Below are 23,647 nucleotides of genomic sequence, written 5' to 3' on the forward strand. Positions count from 1 at the left end.
CGCATAGGAGTCTCCTGCTGTGTGGGTAGATTTACAATGCTCTGCAGCTTGGATCTACTTTCAAAATTGAATCCATAAAACCAACAAATCATACCAAAAGTTAAAACCGTTTCAATAAAAGATCTATAAAACAAAGTCAATATAGATTTATCCACATCAAAGGACTTAAGCTTCCTCAATAAATATAGCCGTTTTTGTGCTTTTGATACAACGAGATTTGTATTTTCCACCCAACTAAGCTTATCATCAATTACTGTACCCAAATACTTGTACACTCTAAAAATGGCTGGGTTATTTTTTAACCCAAAATGCTGGGTTGAGTCTGTTGGGTTGTTTTGCTGGGTTATTTTTTTACATTTTAAACACTTTTTGGGTAGTTTCAGTTTTCTAGGTGTTGGGTTAAAACTGCTGGGTTATTATGTTGGGTTGTTTGAAGAGGCTCACGTGCTTCGCGCCCTTGATGTTTGAATGTGCTCAGCAATGGTCGTCGTGAAAGGACAGAGTCACTGAAGCAGTTGTTTCAAGGTAAGTTTATATGCTTTTGTGAACATTTCATGAATATAAACAAGATTATAACATTTTGCGAGACAGCAACGTGTTAATTTATACTGACTAAGACGACGGGTGTAATTTAGAGGAATGACGACTGTTACCTCAGATCGCCATTTACACAAATTGATTTGAATAATCGTTCTAAGATGTTCGATATGGCATATTAATAAAATTAATAAAACCGATGTTACAAAATCCCCCTCACACGGTTGATTACGTTAACTCATGACAATTTCTGTAAGCCTTTAACAAAGCGAGTCAAAACCGGTACAGAGTGGACCTCCGCAACCCACTTCGGCTTTTTGTGTCACACACGCGCATAGTTTTCCCTTTCCCAGCTTAACAAGCGATAGCGACGCTGTTAAATTAAATTTAGCGACAAACGAATTGCTTTCTTGTCATTCGATATGTAAAGACAGACCGCAAAGGGCGAGGCGCGAGCAGAAGCACATGTTAACTTTACCGGCGGCGCCGCGGCGGAGGATCACGGAGCCGTCGTCTACGCTGTCACTGAGGCAAAGACAAGAAGCACATTCACTTCACAGTCGGTACGGCAGGTAACGCGTCGATAAATTAAAACGAAACAGCGTTTCCAAGAACTGGTGTCTTATATGTATGCTTGTTCCTCTCTTTTAAAATGAAACAATAATTTAAGTGTTTGAATATGAACTTGAAAACATAAACGTATTTGTCACCAAGACGGAGGCTGCGTGGAAGTGACTATCTGTTAACAAACATGTATATGTGTACCGTTATATGAATTTAGATGTGTTATTGAGTCGTATTTAGTTACTATTTTATATTCATTTCATAATATTTTTGGGTTGTCTCCTGTGATTTCAAATTTATATTGACCAACCCTCTGATCTGTGGCTGATACTGTATCAGAGATGTTATGTTTTTAGCAGAGATCAGATGTGATGTTGTTTTCCAATTCTTTTTTTTTAGAGTGTGCAGAGTTTTAACGTCCATCCATTGATGAGGCTAGCAAGACCTTCAAACAACTTCAGCCAGTAAGTATAACATTTAATAATTCCTATTTAAAATATATTTAGAATGTCTTAATTATCTGCTAAATTTTAGTTCTGCAGTACTTTATTCTTTATAGTCATATCAGATCATCATATTTGTCAGTCTGTGTGGTTTGCAGCCTTTGTTGTTGGCAAAATAGTTAAAGGAGTGTAACACCAAAGTCTTATGCAAACTGTAAACAGGCTATTGCATTTTTGGAAAAAAAATCTCACACGTGGTGGTAATGCGGCCAGGGATGCAAATGAAACCCTTATAATTTTTATAAAATATATAATTCACTTGGCCCACATGGTTTTCTGAATACTTCAATCTGATCATTCAGTTCAGACCACTAAAAGTTTTTTCCTCTTTTGTAGATTGCAACAAATGTGGTGGAATTTCTTCTCTGGACAGAATCCTCGAAACCCTTTCCTTTCGTCCTGGCCATGGGAAACATGCAGCAGACCTCTTAATCTTTTTTCTCAATCAGTCTCTCTGAATACGGAAGTGACTTAAACTGCAATTCGGCCAAGATGGCGACGGCACGCACCGCCTACTTTAAGCTTCAAAAATGCTCTTCACAAACCAATGGGTGAAGTCACAGACACTACTTGCATATTTTTTACAGTCTCTGGTTTAAAGGCATGATTTTACTTTTAATTTAACAATTACATTGTTTCTTTTTTACACTGCTGTAGTTTTGTTTATGTACATTTCAGTATTTCATATATATATACTGTAAAATTACAAATTCTGTCTTAAATTCAAACGAATTGATTCAACCTGTTACATTGTTACTTCAATGTGCATAATTTATGATATTTTATAAATATATTTATACTTGGGTCAGTAAGCAGTCCTTTAAATGATTTTGCAACTTACAACTGTAAAAATGTAAGAGTTTGTAGTTATTTTGCAATCAAATAAACATTTATTTGCTGTTAACAATGGTCTTGATTTACAATAAAGCACATGATAAAAATAACCCAGCAAGAATAACCCAAAACCCAGAATATTAATCCCATAAATGGTTAAAATGACTACATGTTGGGTTTTCTCAACAACCCAACCTGCTGGGTTAAAATGTGTTACCCAACGTGTTGGGTTACTTTAACCCAGCATGTGTTCTGTCCAATATTTACCCAGCGCTGGGTTGCCAATTGGGTTGTTTTTAACCCAACCATTTTTAGAGTGTATGAACTAACCTTCTCCACCTCTTTACCCGCGACCACTATTTTAGATGGATTTTCAACTGAATTATTAAAATCTATCATAATATCTTTAGTTTTGGATACATTAATTTGTAATTTTGAACTCTCAAACCATTCCAAGAAATAGTTCAAAATGTGCCCATGCTCTGTGTCACCCTGTTCTAGCAGACTTAGCACCACTGTATCGTCAGCATATTTGATAATATGTCTGTCTAAAAATTGACTTCTACACCTATCGGTATATAAAATAAATAACAAGGGTGAAAGAATACAGCCTTGAGGGCAGCCCACTGAAGAATAAAGTTCCTGGGAGTGTTCTCCATTTACCCGTACTATTTGAGGTCTTCTGGTCAGAAAATCTAAAATCCAAGCCACCAAACACTTAGGAACATCGAATTCAGACAGCAAACGTTCAGCTAAAAGAATTGGTTGAATAGTGTTGAACGCTGATGAGAAATCTACAAATAATAAACGAGCATGTCTCTTGCCGGTATCCACATGTTTATATATAAGATTTAAAAGTGTCAGAGTGGCATCCTCCACGCTTCTATTTCTCCTATAAGCAAATTGTAACGGATCAATCAGCTGATTTGTATACTCTACAATCCAAGTTTTGATAATTCTCTCAAAACACTTCATTAGTAGTGATGTTAAAGAAATTGGTCTGAAGTCGTTCATTTGTTTGGGATTTGTCATTTTAGGAATGGGTACAATAGTGGATTTTTCCAAACTGAGGGTACTTTCTGTAATTTCAATGAGGCCTGAAAAATAAAATGACTAATATCACATAACTGATACGCACAACTCCTCAGAACTCTCCCACTCACTTTATCAGGCCCCGGGCTTTTATTTTGTGGGGTGGTTTGCAAAACTCTATTAACAGAGGCCTTATCAATCTGCAAACATTCCTCTGTTTTCAAACTAGAATAAAAGTCCTTACATGTTTCACTAAAATCATTTGTATCAAATCGCCTAAAAAAATCATTAAATTCATTTGCTATCCCTCCATTTTCTGTCAAAGATTCAATTCGAGTAATACCAACTGGTTCCTTGTTACTTGTGCCAGCCATTGTCTTTATTCCTCTCCATGCTGACTGAATATTACCCTTAATAAACTTCTCCACTGATGCCTTATATTTCCTTTTTGCCCTCCTAATTTCCCTTTTAACTTCCTTGTTAATCTGACACTTTTCCAAATCTGTACCTTGATAAAAAACCTGTTTCTTCTTATTTAAAACATGTTTCAATGATTTTGTCACCCATGGCTTATTATTTGAATACATTTTTACATTTTTCCTAGGTATCACAGACTCTTCACAAAAGTGAATGTATGAACTCACAACATCAGCTAACTCATCGTTATCTACACAAGAATTTTTAAAAATGTCCCATTCAGTGCAATCAAAGCAGTCTTGTAATTGTAAGATGTTATCATCAGTCCATCTTTGAAATGACCTGGTAACAGGTGTAACTCTCTGCAACACTGGTTTATAACATGGTTGCAGAAGGACTGCATTGTGATCTGTGCACCCAATTGGGGGTCTTGAAAAGGATCTATATGCATCTGGTATTGAACCATAACATAGATCCAGTATTTTTTAATGGCGTGTAGGACAATCAATATATTGCTGAAAATTTAAAACGCCTTCCAGAGAACATTTGTTAAAATCACCCATAATAAGATGAGGAGCATCTGGGGAATGCAACTGATACCGATGTACTACCTGACTAATGATGTCCGTTGCCTTCTGAACATCAGACTTCGGGTGAATATATACCAATGAAATAAAAAGTTGCTTAAATTTTCTTGGCAAATAAAAAGGCCTAATAGACACAGTCAGTAGTTCTATATCAGCGGTGCACACTTCCTCACGCACAATCACTGTTTTTGCCCAACGGTTGTTTACGTACAAACAGATACCTCCACCTTGAGACTTTCCTGTGATTGACAGGTCACGGTCCAGCCGTAGAGGTGTACCAAACCCGTCCAGAAACAGTTCGGTATCACAATCCTTCTCGTTTAACCAGGTCTCCGTCAGTGCAATTAAACAAACGTCTCTGTACTCCTGTAAACAGCGCACATTTGCTTGCAGCTCATTTATTTTCCTTCGTAAGGACTGCACATTCGCGAGAATTATACTTGGCAATGGGATACGCTTGAACCCCAACTTTTTTAACTTCAGTCGAATTCCACCGCGCTTCCCCCTCTTCCTCGCCTTTGTATTAAAATCCAAATTTTCGTACCTTGTGTATCCGGACAAGTCCGAGTTCGCCACAGTCCTTGGATAATTTCCACGCAATTGGAGCAACAATTCCCGGCTATATTGTAGCGTTGGATAGCGTGGGAATTCCTGAACACTCCAAACAAACCAGAAAAATGTCCAGAACGTCAACACCCAAAACCAATCCATTCCGTCTAGTGAATACTAACTAATAGTTAAAAGAAAAGCAATGCTCCGGGCAAAAAAGGACATAAAAGAAACAAAGATTTTCACACAACAAACACACGAGGCACAGTGCTACCGGTCGCTACAAGAGCAGCGCCTCCAGCCCCCAGCAGTGGATAATAAATAGACAAAAGCCATTTCTCAATATGCGTTCTTGTCTGTACTTGTGTTCTTGTGGACTTGTGAAACGTCATCAGTCGCGGCCCAAGTACTGTTCCAATTCAAAGTTCGCATCAAGCCCAAGTTCACATAAAATCCCCAGATGTGTTCTTGATCCGCCCATTTTATCGAGGATGCATCAGAGGAGACTTGTGTGGACTTATGACAGCGAAGTGTCCCAGAATGAATTTCGCGTCAGGTGTTCGTTCTTCCGAGTCTGAACTTGCAAGTTCGAACTACGAAGGACACAAGTCCGAGTTCGGCGTACTTGGTTTTGAGAAACGGCTAAAGTGTTCTTTTAACGCTGGGGATGGGCGGTCCTGTGTAGTATCGCTTTTCTACCACTAGATGCTCTGCGTACACATACTCCGAGGTGTGTGTATATTTACACACATTTCTACGTATAAGTGCAATTTAATAAATTCCACACTTTGCGTAAAACTATTCCTACGCACACTGTACGCACACTTCTGTGCGTACGCACGCTTGATAAATGAGGCCTCTGGTCTGAAAACCATCTGACAAACATTTGAAGTGAAAAATACAAAAAAGAAAACTCAGCGCTCTTAAACAGCTAGAATCCAGTATCAGACATGAACGGAACAACATTCCTCTCCTAAAAGTTCATCAACGGCTCTCCTCAGTTCCCAGATGTATACAGACTGTTGTTCAAAGAAGAGGAGACGCTACACAGAGGTAAAGACAACCCTGTCCCAACTTTATTCACATGTCTTCATGACATCAAATTTAAATTGACTTATTTTATTCATATAAAGTTTCTCAGATTAAACATTTGATTTGTTTTCTGTGTTTATAAGATTTAAAAACGATTGCATTGTGATTTTATTTACATTTCATTCAGTGTCTCAACTTTTTTGTAATTGATAAGATAATCCTCAAAAAGTCCTGCAGTCAGATCCTGATGAACACAAAAGCAAAGACGTCCAATATTTGGATTTAGAGATAAATGAGCTGCGAGTCTTCAATGTTGTGCTGAACACATTTCAGTTTAAGATGAAGTTAAAAACCCCAACAGTGTAGAAGAAGAGGAATCTTGTCAGTATTTACTTCAGTTTATAATCCTATGAGATTTCTTGCTCCTCTTACACTGACTGATAAATCGCTCTTATAGGAAATGTGTAGACAGAAGCTGAGTTAGGATGAAGATTTACCTCCAACACTTCAAAGTCAGATTTAGATAAAGTCACAGATCAGATCCTGTACTGAATAATCAACTCATACGGTTAAGAGGAAGTGATGTCACTATTGTGTCTTCTTATTCACCATCAGATAATAATAAAGATCAGACATCTTTATGTCTTTTCAGTCTCTGTCCTAAAGTCCTGAAAAAAAGAGAAAGACAATCAGATATGAGATCATCATCAGTGTCAGATGAAGAGATAGAAAAACAAACTATTAGTGCTGTCAGTCAGTGATAGAAATGAAATCTTCAACATAATAAACATGTCAACAATCTGTTTATCACATACACATGAGCTACAACAATACAAAAACACATTTCATCTATTTCCTCTGAATATTTGATGTCAATGTAAGAGATGAATGTATTGATATGTATGTAGTATAATATAATGACACACTGACAGTTTTATGAGTTCACACAAACAGTAAGAAAATGAAGGTGATGCTTTATTTTAAAAGTCCTGGAGGTTGACAGTCGTGTAAATAAAGAGAAACAGCATCAATGTCAAAGCTCGACAGAGAGTTGTGTGAAGTGTCCATCAGATTTTAAGAGTTGACTTTCTCTTCTTTTTTCTAATCTTCATCTGTATCATTTATCATCTGTACTTTGTGTTTATCTGTTGTGTATATATTGTGTTTGTGTTGTTATTTCTGTCTGTATTCTGATGATTTGATAAATAATGCTTAAAACATGAAATAAAGATTCTAGGATTTAAATTACACTGCATGAGTTTACTTTAAACATTTATTTAAATGAGCTCTACTCACCATACTGTCTGTAGTTTATAATGTGGATCATCTCTTAGATCAGAGATCAGCTTCAATCCTGAATCTGTGAGTTTATTACCAGACAGATCCAGTTCTCTCAGGTGTGATGGGTTTGATCTCAGAGCTGAAGTCAGAGGAACACAACCTTAATCTGTGATATCACAACCACACAACCTGTAGAGAACAGAGACTTTTTGTAAATTATGCAAAACTACAAAGTTTGTCCACAAATCTCTAACCTCCATCTCTTCATGTAATGTTCCTCTTTCAATCCCTCAGTAATTGAGACACTGTGTGTTTAAATGTCAAATAAATCCATCACACAGCTGACTATTAGTGTTAGATGTCCTAAACCACATGAACATTTCTTCATAAATCTGTATTGAGTTCATGACTCACACTTGTAATTCTCATCAGGTATTTGATGTTAAAATCTTCCTCTATTACAGGAGGAATATCAGCTGGAGATAACATAACTCTGATCTTACATTTAAAGATGTTACAGTGTTTAAGGATCAATTTCACTCAATCTATAAAAACATTATTGTGTGTGTCATAGGGTGACCAGATGAGATTGGCTGAAATTCGGGACGGGGGATGATTCAATAATAGTTTAATTTAAAATGAATTTCAAACTTAAGTTACTGAACCAATCATATTGGCGATAGCATAAGTTCTACTAGGAAGACTAAATGCCACGCATTCATTACATTTTGATCTAGCCAATCATCACTTGACTCTTGGGGTATATAAGTTCCCTTCTCAATCTCTTTTGAACGTGCAGATGCTGACGCTGATGTTCACTTGCTTGATGTTTAGTGCAAACCAAACGTGTTAAAAGCGATTGTTACTCGTGGGTACCACGCAGAATCGGATGTCAAACCACTCAGCCTTCCTCTGCTTATTTGTGAATTCTGTGTGTTTACTCTGGCCGCGATGTTTTCGTGGCCATTTAACCATTTCCCAGTTTCTTTCCATCCACCATATGCTGCTCGTTCTCATTTGCTACTTGTTCTCACCATAAACTGCAAAACAAGTTTACGGTAGGCGTGTTGTTTGACCAGCTCCTTCCAAGGCAACTCTCAGTCCCTTATTTAGGGAAGCTCGCAAACTTGGCACAAAAATGCAAGGAATGAGGCCGTTTCATTTCAATGAACAGATTAAAATACAATCAATGCAGTCCTGTTAAACGTAAACTGTAATTGACCATAGCAACTCAGCACGCAACAGGTGTCACTGATCATATTGATTGCCTGAGGAGCTTCGCTCCAGCAAAGTTTGCAGTTACGGGTAAACAGTTTCATGGTAAACACCGAAGGGTTATATCTCCCTAACTAAAGTATATCTGTCTTCGCATCTAAACACAAGACGCACCACAGTTGGCTATAAAGCCTGTGTAGTTGGCTATGCGAGGGCTTCGTGAAGCAAAGATATTGAATAAAAAAAACGGCGTTATTCCTCCTTAAAGTCGATCGTGTCTCAACAGCACAGCGTTCACGCATGTAAGCTTTGTTTATAGTCGTGCTTTGGTCCGCAACGGAAGCCTCCGCGGATTGCGCGCGCGTCTCAAAAACAGACAAGGCGTTTACAGAGGGTTTTCACCGATGTCACGTTCTGGGCGGTAACCCGGATGCGCGGCCATTGTGGAGGCACTCGGTGTAAAGAACTGAACGGAGTACAGTGGAGTAATGTGCGCTTTGGATACTTTAAGTGAATGTAAACATGTCTAAACAACAGAAAACGCGTCTAAGATGCAAAGGCATATAGGGAAGGACTTGGACCAAAAGAAAAGGCACGATATTTCTAGAAATTACAATTTATAGGCGGTGCAGATCCTTACGAGTTAGCTCCCACTTCTTGGATCCATGACGACCCGGCGATTCTTTCTTCAGTTGCATATACAGATATAGTTAACTACCTTGTTTTCATACCGAGCCCATATGTCAATGTCAGCTTTATTTATATAGCAAATTTAAAATAGCCACTAGCCAGTGTCCTACCAAAGTGCTTTACAGTAAAAGAAGCACACAATAAAACAATAAAAGCAATAATTGTTTTTACCATTTACTATTAAAAATATTAAATATTAAAAATAGAATAATTGGCTATGAGCAATTAAGACATTGCAGCGCAAATTTTAGTTGTGTTTAAGTACATTTTGTGCATACACTAAAAGTATACTTTTAAAAAGTACCTATTAAATACTCTTTAAATAAAGCACAACAAGTTTTAAAGCTGGACCCGGAACCGACCCGGACCTGTCTATTATTTAAAAGCTGGACCCGGAACCGATGCGGACCCGTCTATCATTTAAAAGCTGGACCCGGAACTGACGTGGACCCGTCTATTATTTAAAAGCTGGACCCGGAACCAACGCGGACCCGTCTATTATTTAAAAGCTGGACCCGAACCCGTCTGGGAAGACACAGACCCGACCGGCAAATATTCTTTAGCTAAATGATAATAATAAGTCAATTAACAAATAGCGAAAATTAAACTTTTTGTCCTACCCATAGAAGTTAGCATTCTCCCTCGTATCCTTGTACCTGACTATGATGCACAATCCTCCTTGCCAAGAAAGTTCCGTTCATTTTATTCCTCTCTTGACGATTGAAATGCTTAATGCTTATTCCAGCTTTGAAAGTCCACTTTACAGTCATGGTGATTAATAACGCAGTTTTTCATTTGTTGTTTATACTGTTTGCCCATTTGGATTATAATAACAATTGCTCGTGCAGTGTAATGGCTGCTGACGTTAGCTTTACTTCTTTGCTATCATCTCTGTGCTCTTTGAGCAGAGTCTGTGCGAGAACTTTAGATATAACAGCAAGACGGTCAACTTATAATGTTATTATTAAAAATTAGAGAAGTCAGTGCAAAATTCTGGGTCTCAGGTCTTATGTGTAGACCTCTAGTACAGACATCTTAAGGTTTGTATTTTATTCCTCGTCCATTGGTTCATTCAATACAAATATAAGCCAAACATTCTGAATCATGTAAAATAATTTGTGTTTTAAACTGCAAAGTTTTCATACTTTACTGCCAGAGTGTCACATAAATATATACATTGTTTTGCTTGGATTGATCAAAGAGATATGTCACAGGCTTGCCTGCTCGGACAGAATCGCCTCGAGTTCGGTCATTTTCGGTTGCGGAGCCGCGCGCACAGTAACAAAAAATGCTGTGCACACCTCCACGCGAAATGGGGTCTAGCGCACCCAACGCGCATGATCGCCCAGTCCGCGTTAGCGTCATTTTTGTCATTCATTCAATGCGTACATTTTTATTACATACACTGTAAAATATTTTTTTTTTAGCTGTCTTTAAGTTATAATTAAATTGCCAGTGCAAACCATTTACTTTATATGTTTTATATATTACACTAAACTTTCAACTAAAAATTTGACTTGTAAAGCTAATATGATATAATTAGGTGCATAGACCGTCTAAGTGACTATGTCAGGTACTTTTATAGAGGATCCTGTAGATGATGATGTTGCATTCATTTGTAGAAAGTTACATTTATGTCGCGAGAGGATTTTAAGACCCCGAGTGATTTTTGTCATATCCACTTGCATTTATGTGAGCGGAATTATTATTTTTTGCAGTCATTTTACATATAAATATCCTTATATGACTTATATCAGCTCTTACAGCTGAACAGTTGCCTTTACATTTCTTATGTATCCACTCATCATTATTGGTGGTCTAGTGGGTTGTGTTGTGCACAGTGGTTTGAGCAGACATACTTGCGGTGACTTGAGTTTGTCGTTTTTCTGTTTAAATCATGGCAAACATTTGTAAAGTTCATAGCCTTTTATGCCCAAGTATTATGTCTAATTTCATTTTTAGCTGAGCTGCTGTCATCTTTTTGTCCATAGGATTGCATGCATAAAAAATGAATATGATAACATACAGTCCTCGGTTTATTTATTTCCGATATTTCAACCGTGATGAAAAAATAAATGTACACATTTACTAGAGTAGCAATTTCCAACAACAACTCTTTTCTTTAAAATATATGCTGGTAATTTCTGTACACTTGCAGTAACATTTTCAGTTTTAGTAGTAAAAAGGATTTAGACCTCTTTGTCAGGTGCTGTTGCCATGGTAAATCATAATATCTGAGCTCCATTGATGCTTTTCATTGTGGCTGTGCACGCGCTTAACTCAGAGTTAACCTACTCAGAATCGATTGAACTAACTCAGATCAGCTGTTCTGAAACCGAAAACTCAGAGTTTCCTATCTCAGAGTAAATCAACTCAGAGTTTAAGTTTTAACTCAGAGTTGGTTGAACCTCCTTATTAAAACGGGCCCCAGAAAGCAACGGTCTACTTATCTGTGCGTGTTTGTTGTAAACAAACGGAAAAGTCATGCTGTGAACGACAAAATGGTTTCATTTTTTCCTATTCTGTGTCTGCCTAAGAACCAAGGCAGGGCCGTGCACAGACATTTTGAGGGGCAGTGGCCCAAACCAAAAAGGGGGCACGGGGGGCACAATTTATATGGTTTTAACAATATGATGTGTTATAGATTAGTATCAAATAATATAAGTGATTATAATGGAAAATAGACTTTATAACAAGATTTAGAGTGTGGCAAAACTGCTTAATATTCTATATGATTTACATGCTGAAGCTTTGAATCCATGTTTGCAATTTTGAACAGCTTTTGCAGCCTCCCTTCCAACTCCGACTTTTTTTTAAAAAAAAAACATTGTTTTTTATTTTTTGTCGACAAAGTGTGCCAACAACAGCAAATTTGGTGTTATTTATATTAGATCTCATCGGGTACATTACTCATTAGACAATCACTGTAATTCTAAAAATTTTTGCTATTTGTTAGCACTTTAAGAAGACCGAGAGCAAATCATCCACAGAAATACAAAAACAGGAAAGCCGAGAGGGTCATCCATATTTTTATTTTTGCTGCTTGTTTTCTCATGATCTCGAGATAACAAAAGTTGTTTTCTCGCTATCCAGACATAATAATCCAAATGCCATAATGTAATTTCCTGTCCATAATATTTCATTTATTTTGAAGTGGACTGCTGATGCATAAGTCTTCGCCGTTACCACGCGTAGCTAATTGTCGATAGACTTAATAAATAAATAAAGTTTGATGTTCGTGAATTTAAGGACCATCTCTTAAGTGCACTGTACATGTTTCTATCTTCAATAGTATTTAACAGTTTATTTGAATAAATATAAAACATCTAAAAAAGTGTGCATTATAGTTGACAACCACGAACACTTTACATTTGGTTTTGTGACTGTTTGTTGACTTTTAAGTAATTCCATTTTAATGCTGTTTAAAGTAGAAACGTATATGGAGTTACTTTTAAGAAGGTCCCTAAATTCACCGCTATCAAATGGTCAATTATTGGCAAATCAGTTTCATCTTGAGCGAATCCCTGATCGAAGTAAAATCTCATTTGTTCATCCATGCTAATTTGCTAAATTTGCTTTTGCTGTCTAAAAATGATGTTCTATTGAGTACACGTAAGCTTTAATCACATCACAAGAATACAACTTTGTTATGTCGAGATCACGAGAAAACAAGCTGCTGTTTTCTCGAGATAACGAGAAAATTAAGTAGTGATCACGAGAACACAAGCAAGCAAAAATAAATATAGAACACGAACTCTCTCGGCTTCAAACTACCAAATTACTTATTGAGCAGCTCAACAACTGAGGTAATGTAATGAATCTACCTGTTTATACAACAAACTGTCGTCTTCGCCCTTCAAAGAGTGGACACAGAATGTGAGAGATGCTGCGGAGCGGGCGGGAAATCACGAAGTGGATTACCAGAAACAGTGAATCTTTAGACGAGCGGTAACAGAACACTTTGACTGGGGTTGGCGAGAGGGGCACCTCAGCCGATTAGGGCTGAAGGGCAGTTGCTCTAGCCACCGGGCCACCCCCCTGTGCACGGCCCTGAACCAAGGGTAAGGTCACTGTTTTTCTATAACAATTTTCCTGAATATGTCTAATCTATACAACCTTCCTGATATAGGTGCCTACCTGTTCCGACCAATTTAAGAGACTATATTAAATATGTTACCTATTGTATTTGTCAGTTATTGCAGTCTTTGACCAAAAGATATGGGGATGTCTTATTTTAAGTTGTTAATGGCATTGTTAATGATACTATGCAGGCTGCTCAACACTGACGATAGGCCGTACATTGGCATGTATTGGCAGAGGAATGAAGCAAGCAGTTGTAACACTCAAATCGCGAGTGTTTGTCTGGTTATGTTGTTTAAATGTACAATTATCACTGTTTCATCCGACGACTGTTCGAAACGCTGTCACTTACACAGTTTAAATCAATTTAATGCATTTCATAAGAATTCTGTCAAATTCACCGTGATTTTAATTTAGTGTTAGGTATGTTACACATCATTAAAATGATTTTTCTAAGCTAGTGTTGGGCGAGATTATCCAGAGAGATCATAATATCGCAGCCTCAATCATATTGCCACAGAGATGCTCACAAGTCTCTGAGCTCGAGTCCAAGTCAAGTCTCAAGTCTCTGGGCTAGAGTCCAAGTCAAGTCTCGTTGTAACAAATAAAATTCTAAAAACAAATAAAGAAATTACAAACATATATAAAAACGAACAAAGTTGCACATTAAGTAAGGTCTAAAATTAGCCTTAAGGACAGAAATCGAATTAAATAAATAATAAGACTGTCTTTATTGTACAAATTAAATATTATTATTATTATTTTTAGGGCAATAGAAGTGATTTTCTATTTGTCTTGGGTTGTTTGATTAACATTGATGACACAGACTTAAGTAGGTTAATTGAGGTTACTGTCTCTTTAAGAACAAATAAACCCAGACTGGTTTCTGACTGGTTTCTTAAGACATAAACAAATGTTTTTATTAGACAAAGAATACTGTGAGATCATTTTGTGTATATGTGCCCTGTCAAGAACAAAAAGATTTTATGTTGGCTTACTTTTTAAAACAATTCTCTCCGTATATGCACTACTGAGGGCACTTAAACGCGTGCTCACACAGGCGGAGGGAATACAAACAATGCTTCAGGAAGAAGATGCAGCATAAACAGTCACTTCGAATACAAACGTTGTTTTTCATTTCTCTATTCAGCGAATGTATGTTAATGGACTACAGTATGACACAAAGTAGCGCGACTCTGGACCTGACTGGAGCTGGACCGGACACATTTAACCGCATGTGCGTACAGAAATCTGCTCACTTTAGCGCCTTTTTGTGGTTAAATTGTTTAACCATTGTAGGATTAAAAATATAGGAATTTATTACTTCGTCACAATTTGTCACAACCCCCATTTCCATATTGTACCATCTGCATTCCTGTGCTTACAAAGACTATTGTTACAGCTGTTTGTTCAATACAGTGAAGTTAAAGGTGTGGTCTTCTTATTGGTCAGTTTGTATCATGTTAGGTTTAGTTACATGGTCAATGGATAAAGAATAAAGGTCTTGGTTTTCATGAGCTCTGGGCTTTTGCCTTTTGGCATTTGCCATTTGCTTTCTGCCCTCTGCTTTTCTTCTTTACCTGAGTTCTTGGGTTTAGGCCATCAGGCCAAGATTCCAGTTCTTAATGGTGATTCTCTTCCTTCTAAACTTTCTTTCTTTCTCTGTTCTCTATCTTAGCAGGTAATATCTCACATACATTGGAAACAGTTAATTGTTTGTATTAAGTAACATTTTAATGCATTTATAGTGTAACTATTTCAATTGTAACTTTAAGTCAGTGCTGTTATAAAACCTTTTCATTTACAAATCTGTTGTTTAGTTTTGATTGTGTTAATACTTAAACGCTACATATTGCAATTCAATATATTTATATTCTAGCAATGCTCTCCCACATATTTTGCTAATATAACTGCACTTATTTCCATCGTTGGTATAGGTTGCAGAAGGGTGATAATTGACCAGAAATATACAGTTTTATAATATCTTGCTGTTAACATTTCTCAGTCATTTCGGTGTTCCTACAGACTGAACCACTGTAGTGAATCCACCCTTACACCATTTAAACATTTGCAAGCCTTAGAAACACGTTAATGATAAACTTACCCTATTTAAATTGCATATTAATCCGCGAATCGCATGTGAGCCGAACCGCGGGTCCGTCACAGTACTACCCAAAGCTTCCGATCAATGGCACAGCAGCGGCCGGTGCAGTCGGAATGTATGTTCGCTAATGTGTGGCCCCGTGCGCGGAGCAGATACGTCACGTGTTACGTTGTGGGCAGGTTATAGATAAAGGAGAGAGCTCATCATACCTTTACTAAAAATAAACAGACTTCGAGTCTGAAGTCAGTGTGTGTGCGACTTAAGTCGCACTCGAGTCAGAGTGTCAAACTCAAGTCCCCATCTCTGGATTGCAGACACGATAGTACCGGGAATGTGACAATTTATTTCCTCTTATTTAATATTTTTCAATACAAGCCACCAGACCGACCAGCTTAAAGCAGATGGCAACACTTTCATCTGCAAACCTCTTAAACTTCATTGCGCATCACTGATGCCTTGGCATTCTGAAAATTACTTCATGGCAGGGAACGGAACTCTCTCATTGATTTTAAACCCAGCGTGCATTTTAACCTCCCTAGTGCAAGGAGAAGTCCAGGCTACATGCGTTACAAGTTCAGGTGCAAACAAAGTCAAAGCCGGGAGCATTACTCGTGTATTGAAAGCTGTGTACTGAAGCTGAGATTATTCACCTGCATGACAGAGCAGCGCATCATGTGCTCCTCATCAGAGGTGGGTAGAGTAGTATAGATTTGTGGCGTTAAGCCCACTGGTCGGGGGCGAGACTTTAGTCCTTCTAAGGGTGTCAGTGCGTCGATCTCGTTTTTCCGCCTTCTCCCTAAACCAAACTATGTAGAGTCTGTCACAGGGGGTGACGTTGTATCTTCAATACCTATATATATATGTGTGTGTGTGTGTGTGTGTGTGTGTGTGTGTGTGTGTGTGTGTGTGTATATATACATGTATGTGTACATGTGTATACATATGAGTGGCCCCTACGCTAATTGGATTTTGTTTTTTTCTTCATGTCTCATCCTCGACCCTGAGGACAATGAGACAAACAGACCCAGTTCCGGTAAATATTAAAGTCGGCACACCTCTGATCTACTGGCTGACCTTCAACGTGATGCCCAGCTGATGCCTGACCAACGGCAGAACCCTCTTAATCTCCGCTTAATCTCCGCTTAATCTCTGCTTAATCTCCGCTTAATCTCCGTTTAATCTCCTTATCCATTTCAATGTATATATATATATATCTCCCAAAGGTTTTTCCCTCCTAGGACTTTTTTTACTTCCAGCACATCCTTGAGCTGCGCCGAGGTCAGACAAATCAGACCACAACATCAGAAAGTAGTTACAATGTCTGATTTCGAAGCAGTTGATGGTAACATTTTGGAAGAAATAGTACAGCATCTTAAAACATCAACCTGCGCCCTTGACACACTCCCAACATCTTTTTTCAAAAGTGTCTTTAACTGTTTAGAAGCAGATCTCCTAAAAGTGGTAAATTCATCACTTAACTCTGGCACTTTTCCAAAGTCCCTTAAAACTGCAGTTGTTAAGCCCCTCCTGAAAAAGAGCAACCTAGATAACACTGTATTGAGCAACTACAGACCAATCTCAAATCTTCCTTTCATAGGCAAGATCATTGAAAAAGTTGTTTTCAATCAGCTGAACAAATTCTTAATTTGTAATGGTTACTTTGACATTTTTCAATCTGGTTTCAGACCACACCACAGTACAGAGACAGCGCTCATAAAGATAATAAATGATATTCGCCTCAATACAGACACAGGCAAACTATCAGTGCTGGTGCTACTCGACCTCAGTGCTGCTTTTGACACTGTCGATCACAACATACTTCTTGACAGGCTGGAAAACTGGGTCGGACTTTCTGGGGTGGTCCTGAAATGGTTCAAGTCATACTTAGAAGGGAGAGGTTATTATGTAAGTATAGGTGGCCATAAATCTGAGTGGACATCCATGACATGCGGAGTCCCGCAAGGCTCAATTCTTGCGCCACTCCTGTTCAACCTGTATATGCTCCCACTAAGCCAAATAATGAGAGAGAACAAAATTGCCTATCACAGTTATGCAGACGACACCCAGATCTACTTAGCTCTATCCCCTAATGACTACAGCCCCAGTGACTCCCTGTGCAAATGCCTTGAGGACGTTAACAGTTGGATGTGCCAAAACTTTCTTCAGTTAAACAAAGAGAAAACTGAAGTCATTGCGTTTGGAAACAAAGATGAAGTTCTCAAGGTGAATGCATACCTTGACGCTAGGGGTCAAACAACTAAAAATCACGTCAGGAATCTTGGTGTGATTCTGGAGTCTGACCTTAGTTTCAGTAGTCATGTCAAAGCAATAACTAAATCAGCATATTATCATCTCAAAAATATCGCAAGAATTAGATGCTTTGTTTCCAGACAAGACTTAGAGAAACTTGTGCATGCTTTCATCACCAGCAGGGTGGATTATTGTAATGGCCTCTTCACTGGCCTTCCCAAAAAGACCATCAGACAGCTCCAGCTCATTCAGAACGCTGCTGCCAGGATTCTGAGCAGAACCAGAAAATATGAACATATCACACCAGTCCTCAGGTCTCTACACTGGCTACCAGTTGCATTTAGGATTGATTTTAAAGTATTATTAATGGTATATAAATCACTCAGTGGACTAGGACCTAAATACATTGCTGATATGCTCATTGAATACAAACCTATCAGATCACTCAGATCATTAGGATCACATCAGCTAGAAATACCAAGGGTTTACTCAAAGCAAGGAGAGTCAGCTTTTAGCTATTATGCCAGTCGCAGCTGGAACCAGCTTCCAGAAGAGATCAGATGTGCTCCAACAGTAGCCACATTCAAATCCAGACTCAAAACACATCTGTTTAGCTATGCATTTACTGAATGAGCACTATGCTGCGTCCGAACTGATTGCACTATATTATATTTGCACTATTTTAATTATTTTCTATTTCTCTTGTTTTTATTCATATTTTTAATTGTTTTATACTTTTATTCCTGTTTTATTCTTTTTCACACATTTAAACAGTTTTTATTAAAATCACATTTATTTTCTTTTAATTGATATTTTAAATTCATGTATCTTTGATTTTTGTTTTCGCATTTCTATGTAAAGCACTTTGAATGACCTTTGTGTATGAAATGTGCTATACAAATAAACTTGCCTTGCCTTGCCTTGCCTTTCCCTGGCTAAAAAGTCTGGGGTTTTTTTCTCGTAGGGGGTTTTTCAACCCGGGGAGGCAGCCTTCTTGGGCTTAACTTAGCACCCTCTTCTTTACGTTATAATATTAATACGCACGCTTATAATGTTGATTCATAGCCGCAGCAAATTTAGCTGCTTGTGCTATCATGTATTATGTTGTGCTATCTGTCGATTTTCAGTGCTTTCCACTACTTCTATTAATGTAAAGCTGCTTTGAAACAATCACCAATTGTGAAAAGCGCTATATAAATAAAATTGAATTGAATTGAATGTTTTTCTGATGGTTAACTCTGTATTTATTTTCACGTTCACAACACAAACTTGTCAGCATCTGCCTTTAAACATGCAAACAATAAGTATGGCAAAAACACTCGGACAGTGTGTGAAATGACCATTAATAGTGTTCAAATAGACATTACTGTGACACTTACTTCAGGTTGGATCTTGAATTCCTGTACGTTGAGATGTCAGCTTGTTTATTGAACAAAGCATGCATCGCATTATGAAACTATTCTTTTTGACCTCTTGGAGTGAAAACATAGACCGAACTTGAAGCCACGCATGATCTGCCTCCAATATCTCGCACATGCGCCCTCATCTGCTTCTCCTATCATCTACGCGCAGTCGCGCACGTTAAAGGGTTACGGCGCGGTCGCGCGCTAAAGGGTGACGCAGCCTATCTCGCGAAACCTTTAAACACGCCCTATAAATTTAAAAATATATATACATTCATTAATTATTACCATTTGACAGTACTGTAGGACAGGTGGACAAGTTTTGGTTTTGGAGCTGGACCATAAAACAATAAAAAACACATTCTGTGTCTATTTGTGAGAGACGTGTTGTCTCTCTCCACAGGGGTCACGGATACACAGGAACTGATCTGTATTTCACCCCCTCTCTCTTCTCCTTTAAGGTTTTGGTTACTGGAAATATACTAAACACATGTAACATTTGGTATATCATATGTTGTGATGCTACAAAGGTTTCATCTTCATGTTTGGTGTTGTTTTAAAAGTCATGGTGCGATGGTTAAAAAGGTCTAATTTCTATAATGCTAAGAGAAAGTATATCAAAGTTTAAAACTTAAGACATAATCTGTACTCCTGTGATGGGTGTCAACTCATGAGGAGATCTAGATCACAGATGGTTAACAGTCCCATTTGGTGCTCCTTCAGGTCACGAGAACCGACCAACCAAATCCTGTTTTGAGATTTTATTATTCTTTGTCTCATTCTGTGTATATAAGGTGGCTTGGCAAGAGACTCTGGGAAGTATTCTTTAGCAAGAATCTTCCCCACACTTTGTGTGTGTGTATTCAGACATTATGGAAGTATTCTTTAGCAAGAATCTTCCCCACACTTTGTGTGTGTGTATTCAGACATTATGGAAGTATTCTTTAGCAAGAATCTTCCCCACACTTTGTGTGTGTGTATTCAAACATTATGGAAGTATTCTTTAGCAAGAATCTTCCCCACACTTTGTGTGTGTGTATTCAAACATTATGGAAGTATTCTTTAGCAAGAATCTTCCCCACACTTTGTGTGTGTGTATTCAAACATTATGGAAGTATTCTTTAGCAAGAATCTTCCCCACACTTTGTGTGTGTGTATTCAAACATTATGGAAGTATTCTTTAGTAAGAATCTTCCCCACACTTTGGGTGTGTGTATTCAGACATTATGGAAGTATTCTTTAACAAGAATCTTTCTAAACCATTTTGGGTATATTATATTCATGATGGAAGTACTCTGTAGCCAGAGTGTCTATTGCCAGGTATGACTGTAACTTTTGCAACTGTTGATCATTTTAATTAATTGGAATTGAATCAAATTCTGTATGATATTGTTTAATTTATGTTTGAAGCTGAAACCTGCCTGGTATAATAAATTGTTACATTTGATTCATCTGAATTCTTCAGAAATTGTATTGATTTATTTTAATTCTTTCAGAAATTGTTATGACCAGTAGATTAGAAGGAGTCTGGTATTACCGCAAGATTATCGTGTCAGGATATTATCACACTGAGGTTTTGATGGTCGAATGGAGCATGGGGCACATTCATTAAAACTCTCAGATTTATGTTTATCACCTGCCTTAGCAAGTTGCATGAGCGCTAAACTAAAGTAATTATTTTTATGATCGGAGCAAGCATGGAGCGGCCAGACATAAAAATATTAGTTTACCCGGTAACCTCTGACTAAGATCAGACTGACAATTTTGTGTCCGTGAGATATACGCAAACGGCCGGCGTATGCTCTGTGCGATACCGGGTCCCTAATGAACGAATAACTAAGACTATGGGAATTAATAAATAATCAAACATCTAAATTATGATCAACAGATAATTGGAATAATGCACTAAATTCTTAATATATTAAATTGGAGTCAGATTATAATTTAAACACAGAGATCAAAGAAATTAATTTAATCATGATATGAAATTATTCTTCTAGAAGCGCTGAGGAAGGAACGAACACGAGTCCCCTTCACCCACTCCACTTGCATCCGTCGTTGGGCTTGTGGGTGGCACCTTACAGCTTGGTGATCCCGACGTGATGACGTATACCACAGGACGTGATGACGTAGTACACCCGAACAAGTGACGTGGTACTCCAGGAAGCTTTCCAGCGCGACATTTCAACCATAACAGAGTATTCCATTCATCGCAAAATAGGAGTTTTAAACGTCTACCTTTCTGTCTGCAGCTGTGTTGGTAAGTTGATTTTATTTGCCTATTAGAAATGTTGAGGGTGAACATAAACGCACCCGTATGTTGTAGAATGGGACGTTAAACTCCCATTGAAAGTCCGGAGAAATCCGTTTAGGCATGAAAATTGGAATAACAACACAGCTGTCAGAGAAATAATAACATTGCGGATAAGGAAATAATATATCTCCTCGCGCTTCGAATCAAACATCATCTCCTGTGTTTACACTCAGTAGGAGTGAATATTACATGGACTAATGACTAAATGTTATCGTGGTACATTACACAAAGTCGTAAATTTGAGTCTAAAAGTGGAAACATCGCCGTGGCGATTATCTATTTGCTTCGTGGAACGATCTCGCAATTATATCGGAAAACCATAAAGTATTAGAATATCCGTGAATAATAAAAATCCAGTCGGATGACAAAACTCCGTGCCCAAGTCAATGCGTCCATGTATGTAAACAAACCTGCGCAAAACAGGCGATAATAACTCTGTTAATGGAAATACACAGCATGACAACAGCAGTGTAGATGAGAATAAATTCCCTTTGTTAGCAAATTAAAGATCTTTTGTTTGTTAAAGCAACAAAAGATTAACTTAAAATGGATTAACATCTTCCAAATTTTATTCTGGTTCTCAAATAAGGGTAAACATTGAATTAATACAGTGATAACTATTGAACTCTCTGTATGAGATTTTATGTTGTTCACAGCACATGTGCAACATTTAAAGGAACAAAATCCTTCAGAGCAAGAATTAACTTAAATAAAGGATGTTATATACATTTAAACTACAGTGTAAGTTAAGGTGTTTGCATATGAGAAGTGAATTTTGGGCTTACATGATTGATATGACAAGAGCAAATGTTCGTATTAATCTTTATAGGATCATTAAATGCAGCAAACTATATCGTTTACATACTATACACGATGAGTTAAGGAGATCATTGTAATTATGTAGAATGAAGGAGAGATGGAAGTGTATAAATGATTGAAGGCAGCATTGTTGGGGTTAGAGGTTCAGTGCATGCAGTGTGGAACTAAATTTTGGATATTAAGCAAGTAGGGAGATAGAGATTTGTAACAAATCGATTGATATGGAATGATTAGGAGTGATTTTGTTAAAGAACACTCAGAACTGGATAAGTGTAGATAGAATGGAACCAGGGAGTTTTGTTACAATTCCTTAATTAATGCAGGATTTCTCATTGTGTAAATAAGGTGAATTGAGCTAAAGCTTTGACTGATGCACAGCAAAATAATGATGAAACTGCTAAAATGGTCAATAAAACACCTGTGATCAGAAAGTTTCACCACTAAGATCAAAGGGCTTTAACCCCCTCTCAGAAAAGATCTGCTGTTTCTCCTTGTTTCAAGGGAAATATTTTAGCTTGGTTGTAACAAATAAAATACATCATTATTTTCTGTGAATCAATCAAAGTGATTTAAGGCGATGATTAACAACATGATATACAGTACAGCGGTGTTAAAAGTTTTAGGCTTAGTCCTTTCTTTATGAGATTATGGGAATTGTCAAATAAACAATTTAGTCCAGTTGTCTAGAGATTGTTGAAGCTGAGTCTTTGTTTCTCTATGAGATTGTGGTAATTGTTAAAGAGCAATTTGTTGTCTAATTGTCTAAAGATTGTGAAAGTCGTAAAAATAGAGCTTATAGCTGAGTCCTGACATCACAGCAGGAATATAGAATTCCTGTTTAAAGTGAATCAGTGGGAGCTAGTAAAAGTGTTTTTAGAATTCTGTATGTCTTCAGGCTAAAAGTTTCTGACTTTAAAATCTAAAGCAAAATGTGTGCCTTACGCTCTATTCATTGATTACTTTTCATATTCAAATAGAATCACATCTAAAGAAGACTTAATGAGACCTCAGCTAAAAACATGAGAAAATTGTGCCCAATTCCAGAGGGCCACAAAAAACCACAGCTGAGCAATGAGTTAAGTTCTGTACCCAGCATATGCTGTGGTTTATTGCTTGCTAAAACAACAGAGCTGTTGCTGTTAGTGGACATGTTAATGCAGCTGCTAATGCAGGGTCAATTCACAGAAATGTGTTCTCCATTTTGCGAATTTACTATCATTCTAGAAGCCCTTGAGACCAGTTATAACATTTATTTTAATTAAATATTATTTTTAATATAATGTAATTTATATTATAATCACATTATGATATAAATTATATATTATAATGGCCAGACAGGCCTAATATGGTGAAAAATGATGCATTACATGCATTTCAAACTTACATGATTAAAACCCACAAAAAGGCCCAGGGAATATTTAGATTCAGATTTATTT

General features: G+C 37.5%; 1 long non-coding RNA gene across 3 annotated transcripts; it reads left to right on the plus strand.

Annotated features, from left to right (window-relative positions):
- The first annotated feature begins 268 nt into the window (after positions 1 to 268).
- Positions 269 to 2,759, plus strand: LOC129452642 (uncharacterized). 3 transcript variants are annotated; one of them, XR_012367930.1, is made up of 3 exons: positions 269 to 1,109; positions 1,501 to 1,565; positions 1,941 to 2,759. It is a non-coding gene; the product is annotated as an uncharacterized lncRNA (long non-coding RNA). The 3 variants fall into 3 exon arrangements; XR_012367932.1 differs by having other exon boundaries at positions 269 to 1,100; XR_012367931.1 differs by having other exon boundaries at positions 269 to 525.
- The last annotated feature ends 20,888 nt before the right edge of the window (positions 2,760 to 23,647 follow it).

Source organism: Misgurnus anguillicaudatus, chromosome 24 (assembly GCF_027580225.2).
Source record: "Misgurnus anguillicaudatus chromosome 24, ASM2758022v2, whole genome shotgun sequence".
Lineage (NCBI taxonomy): Eukaryota > Metazoa > Chordata > Actinopteri > Cypriniformes > Cobitidae > Misgurnus > Misgurnus anguillicaudatus.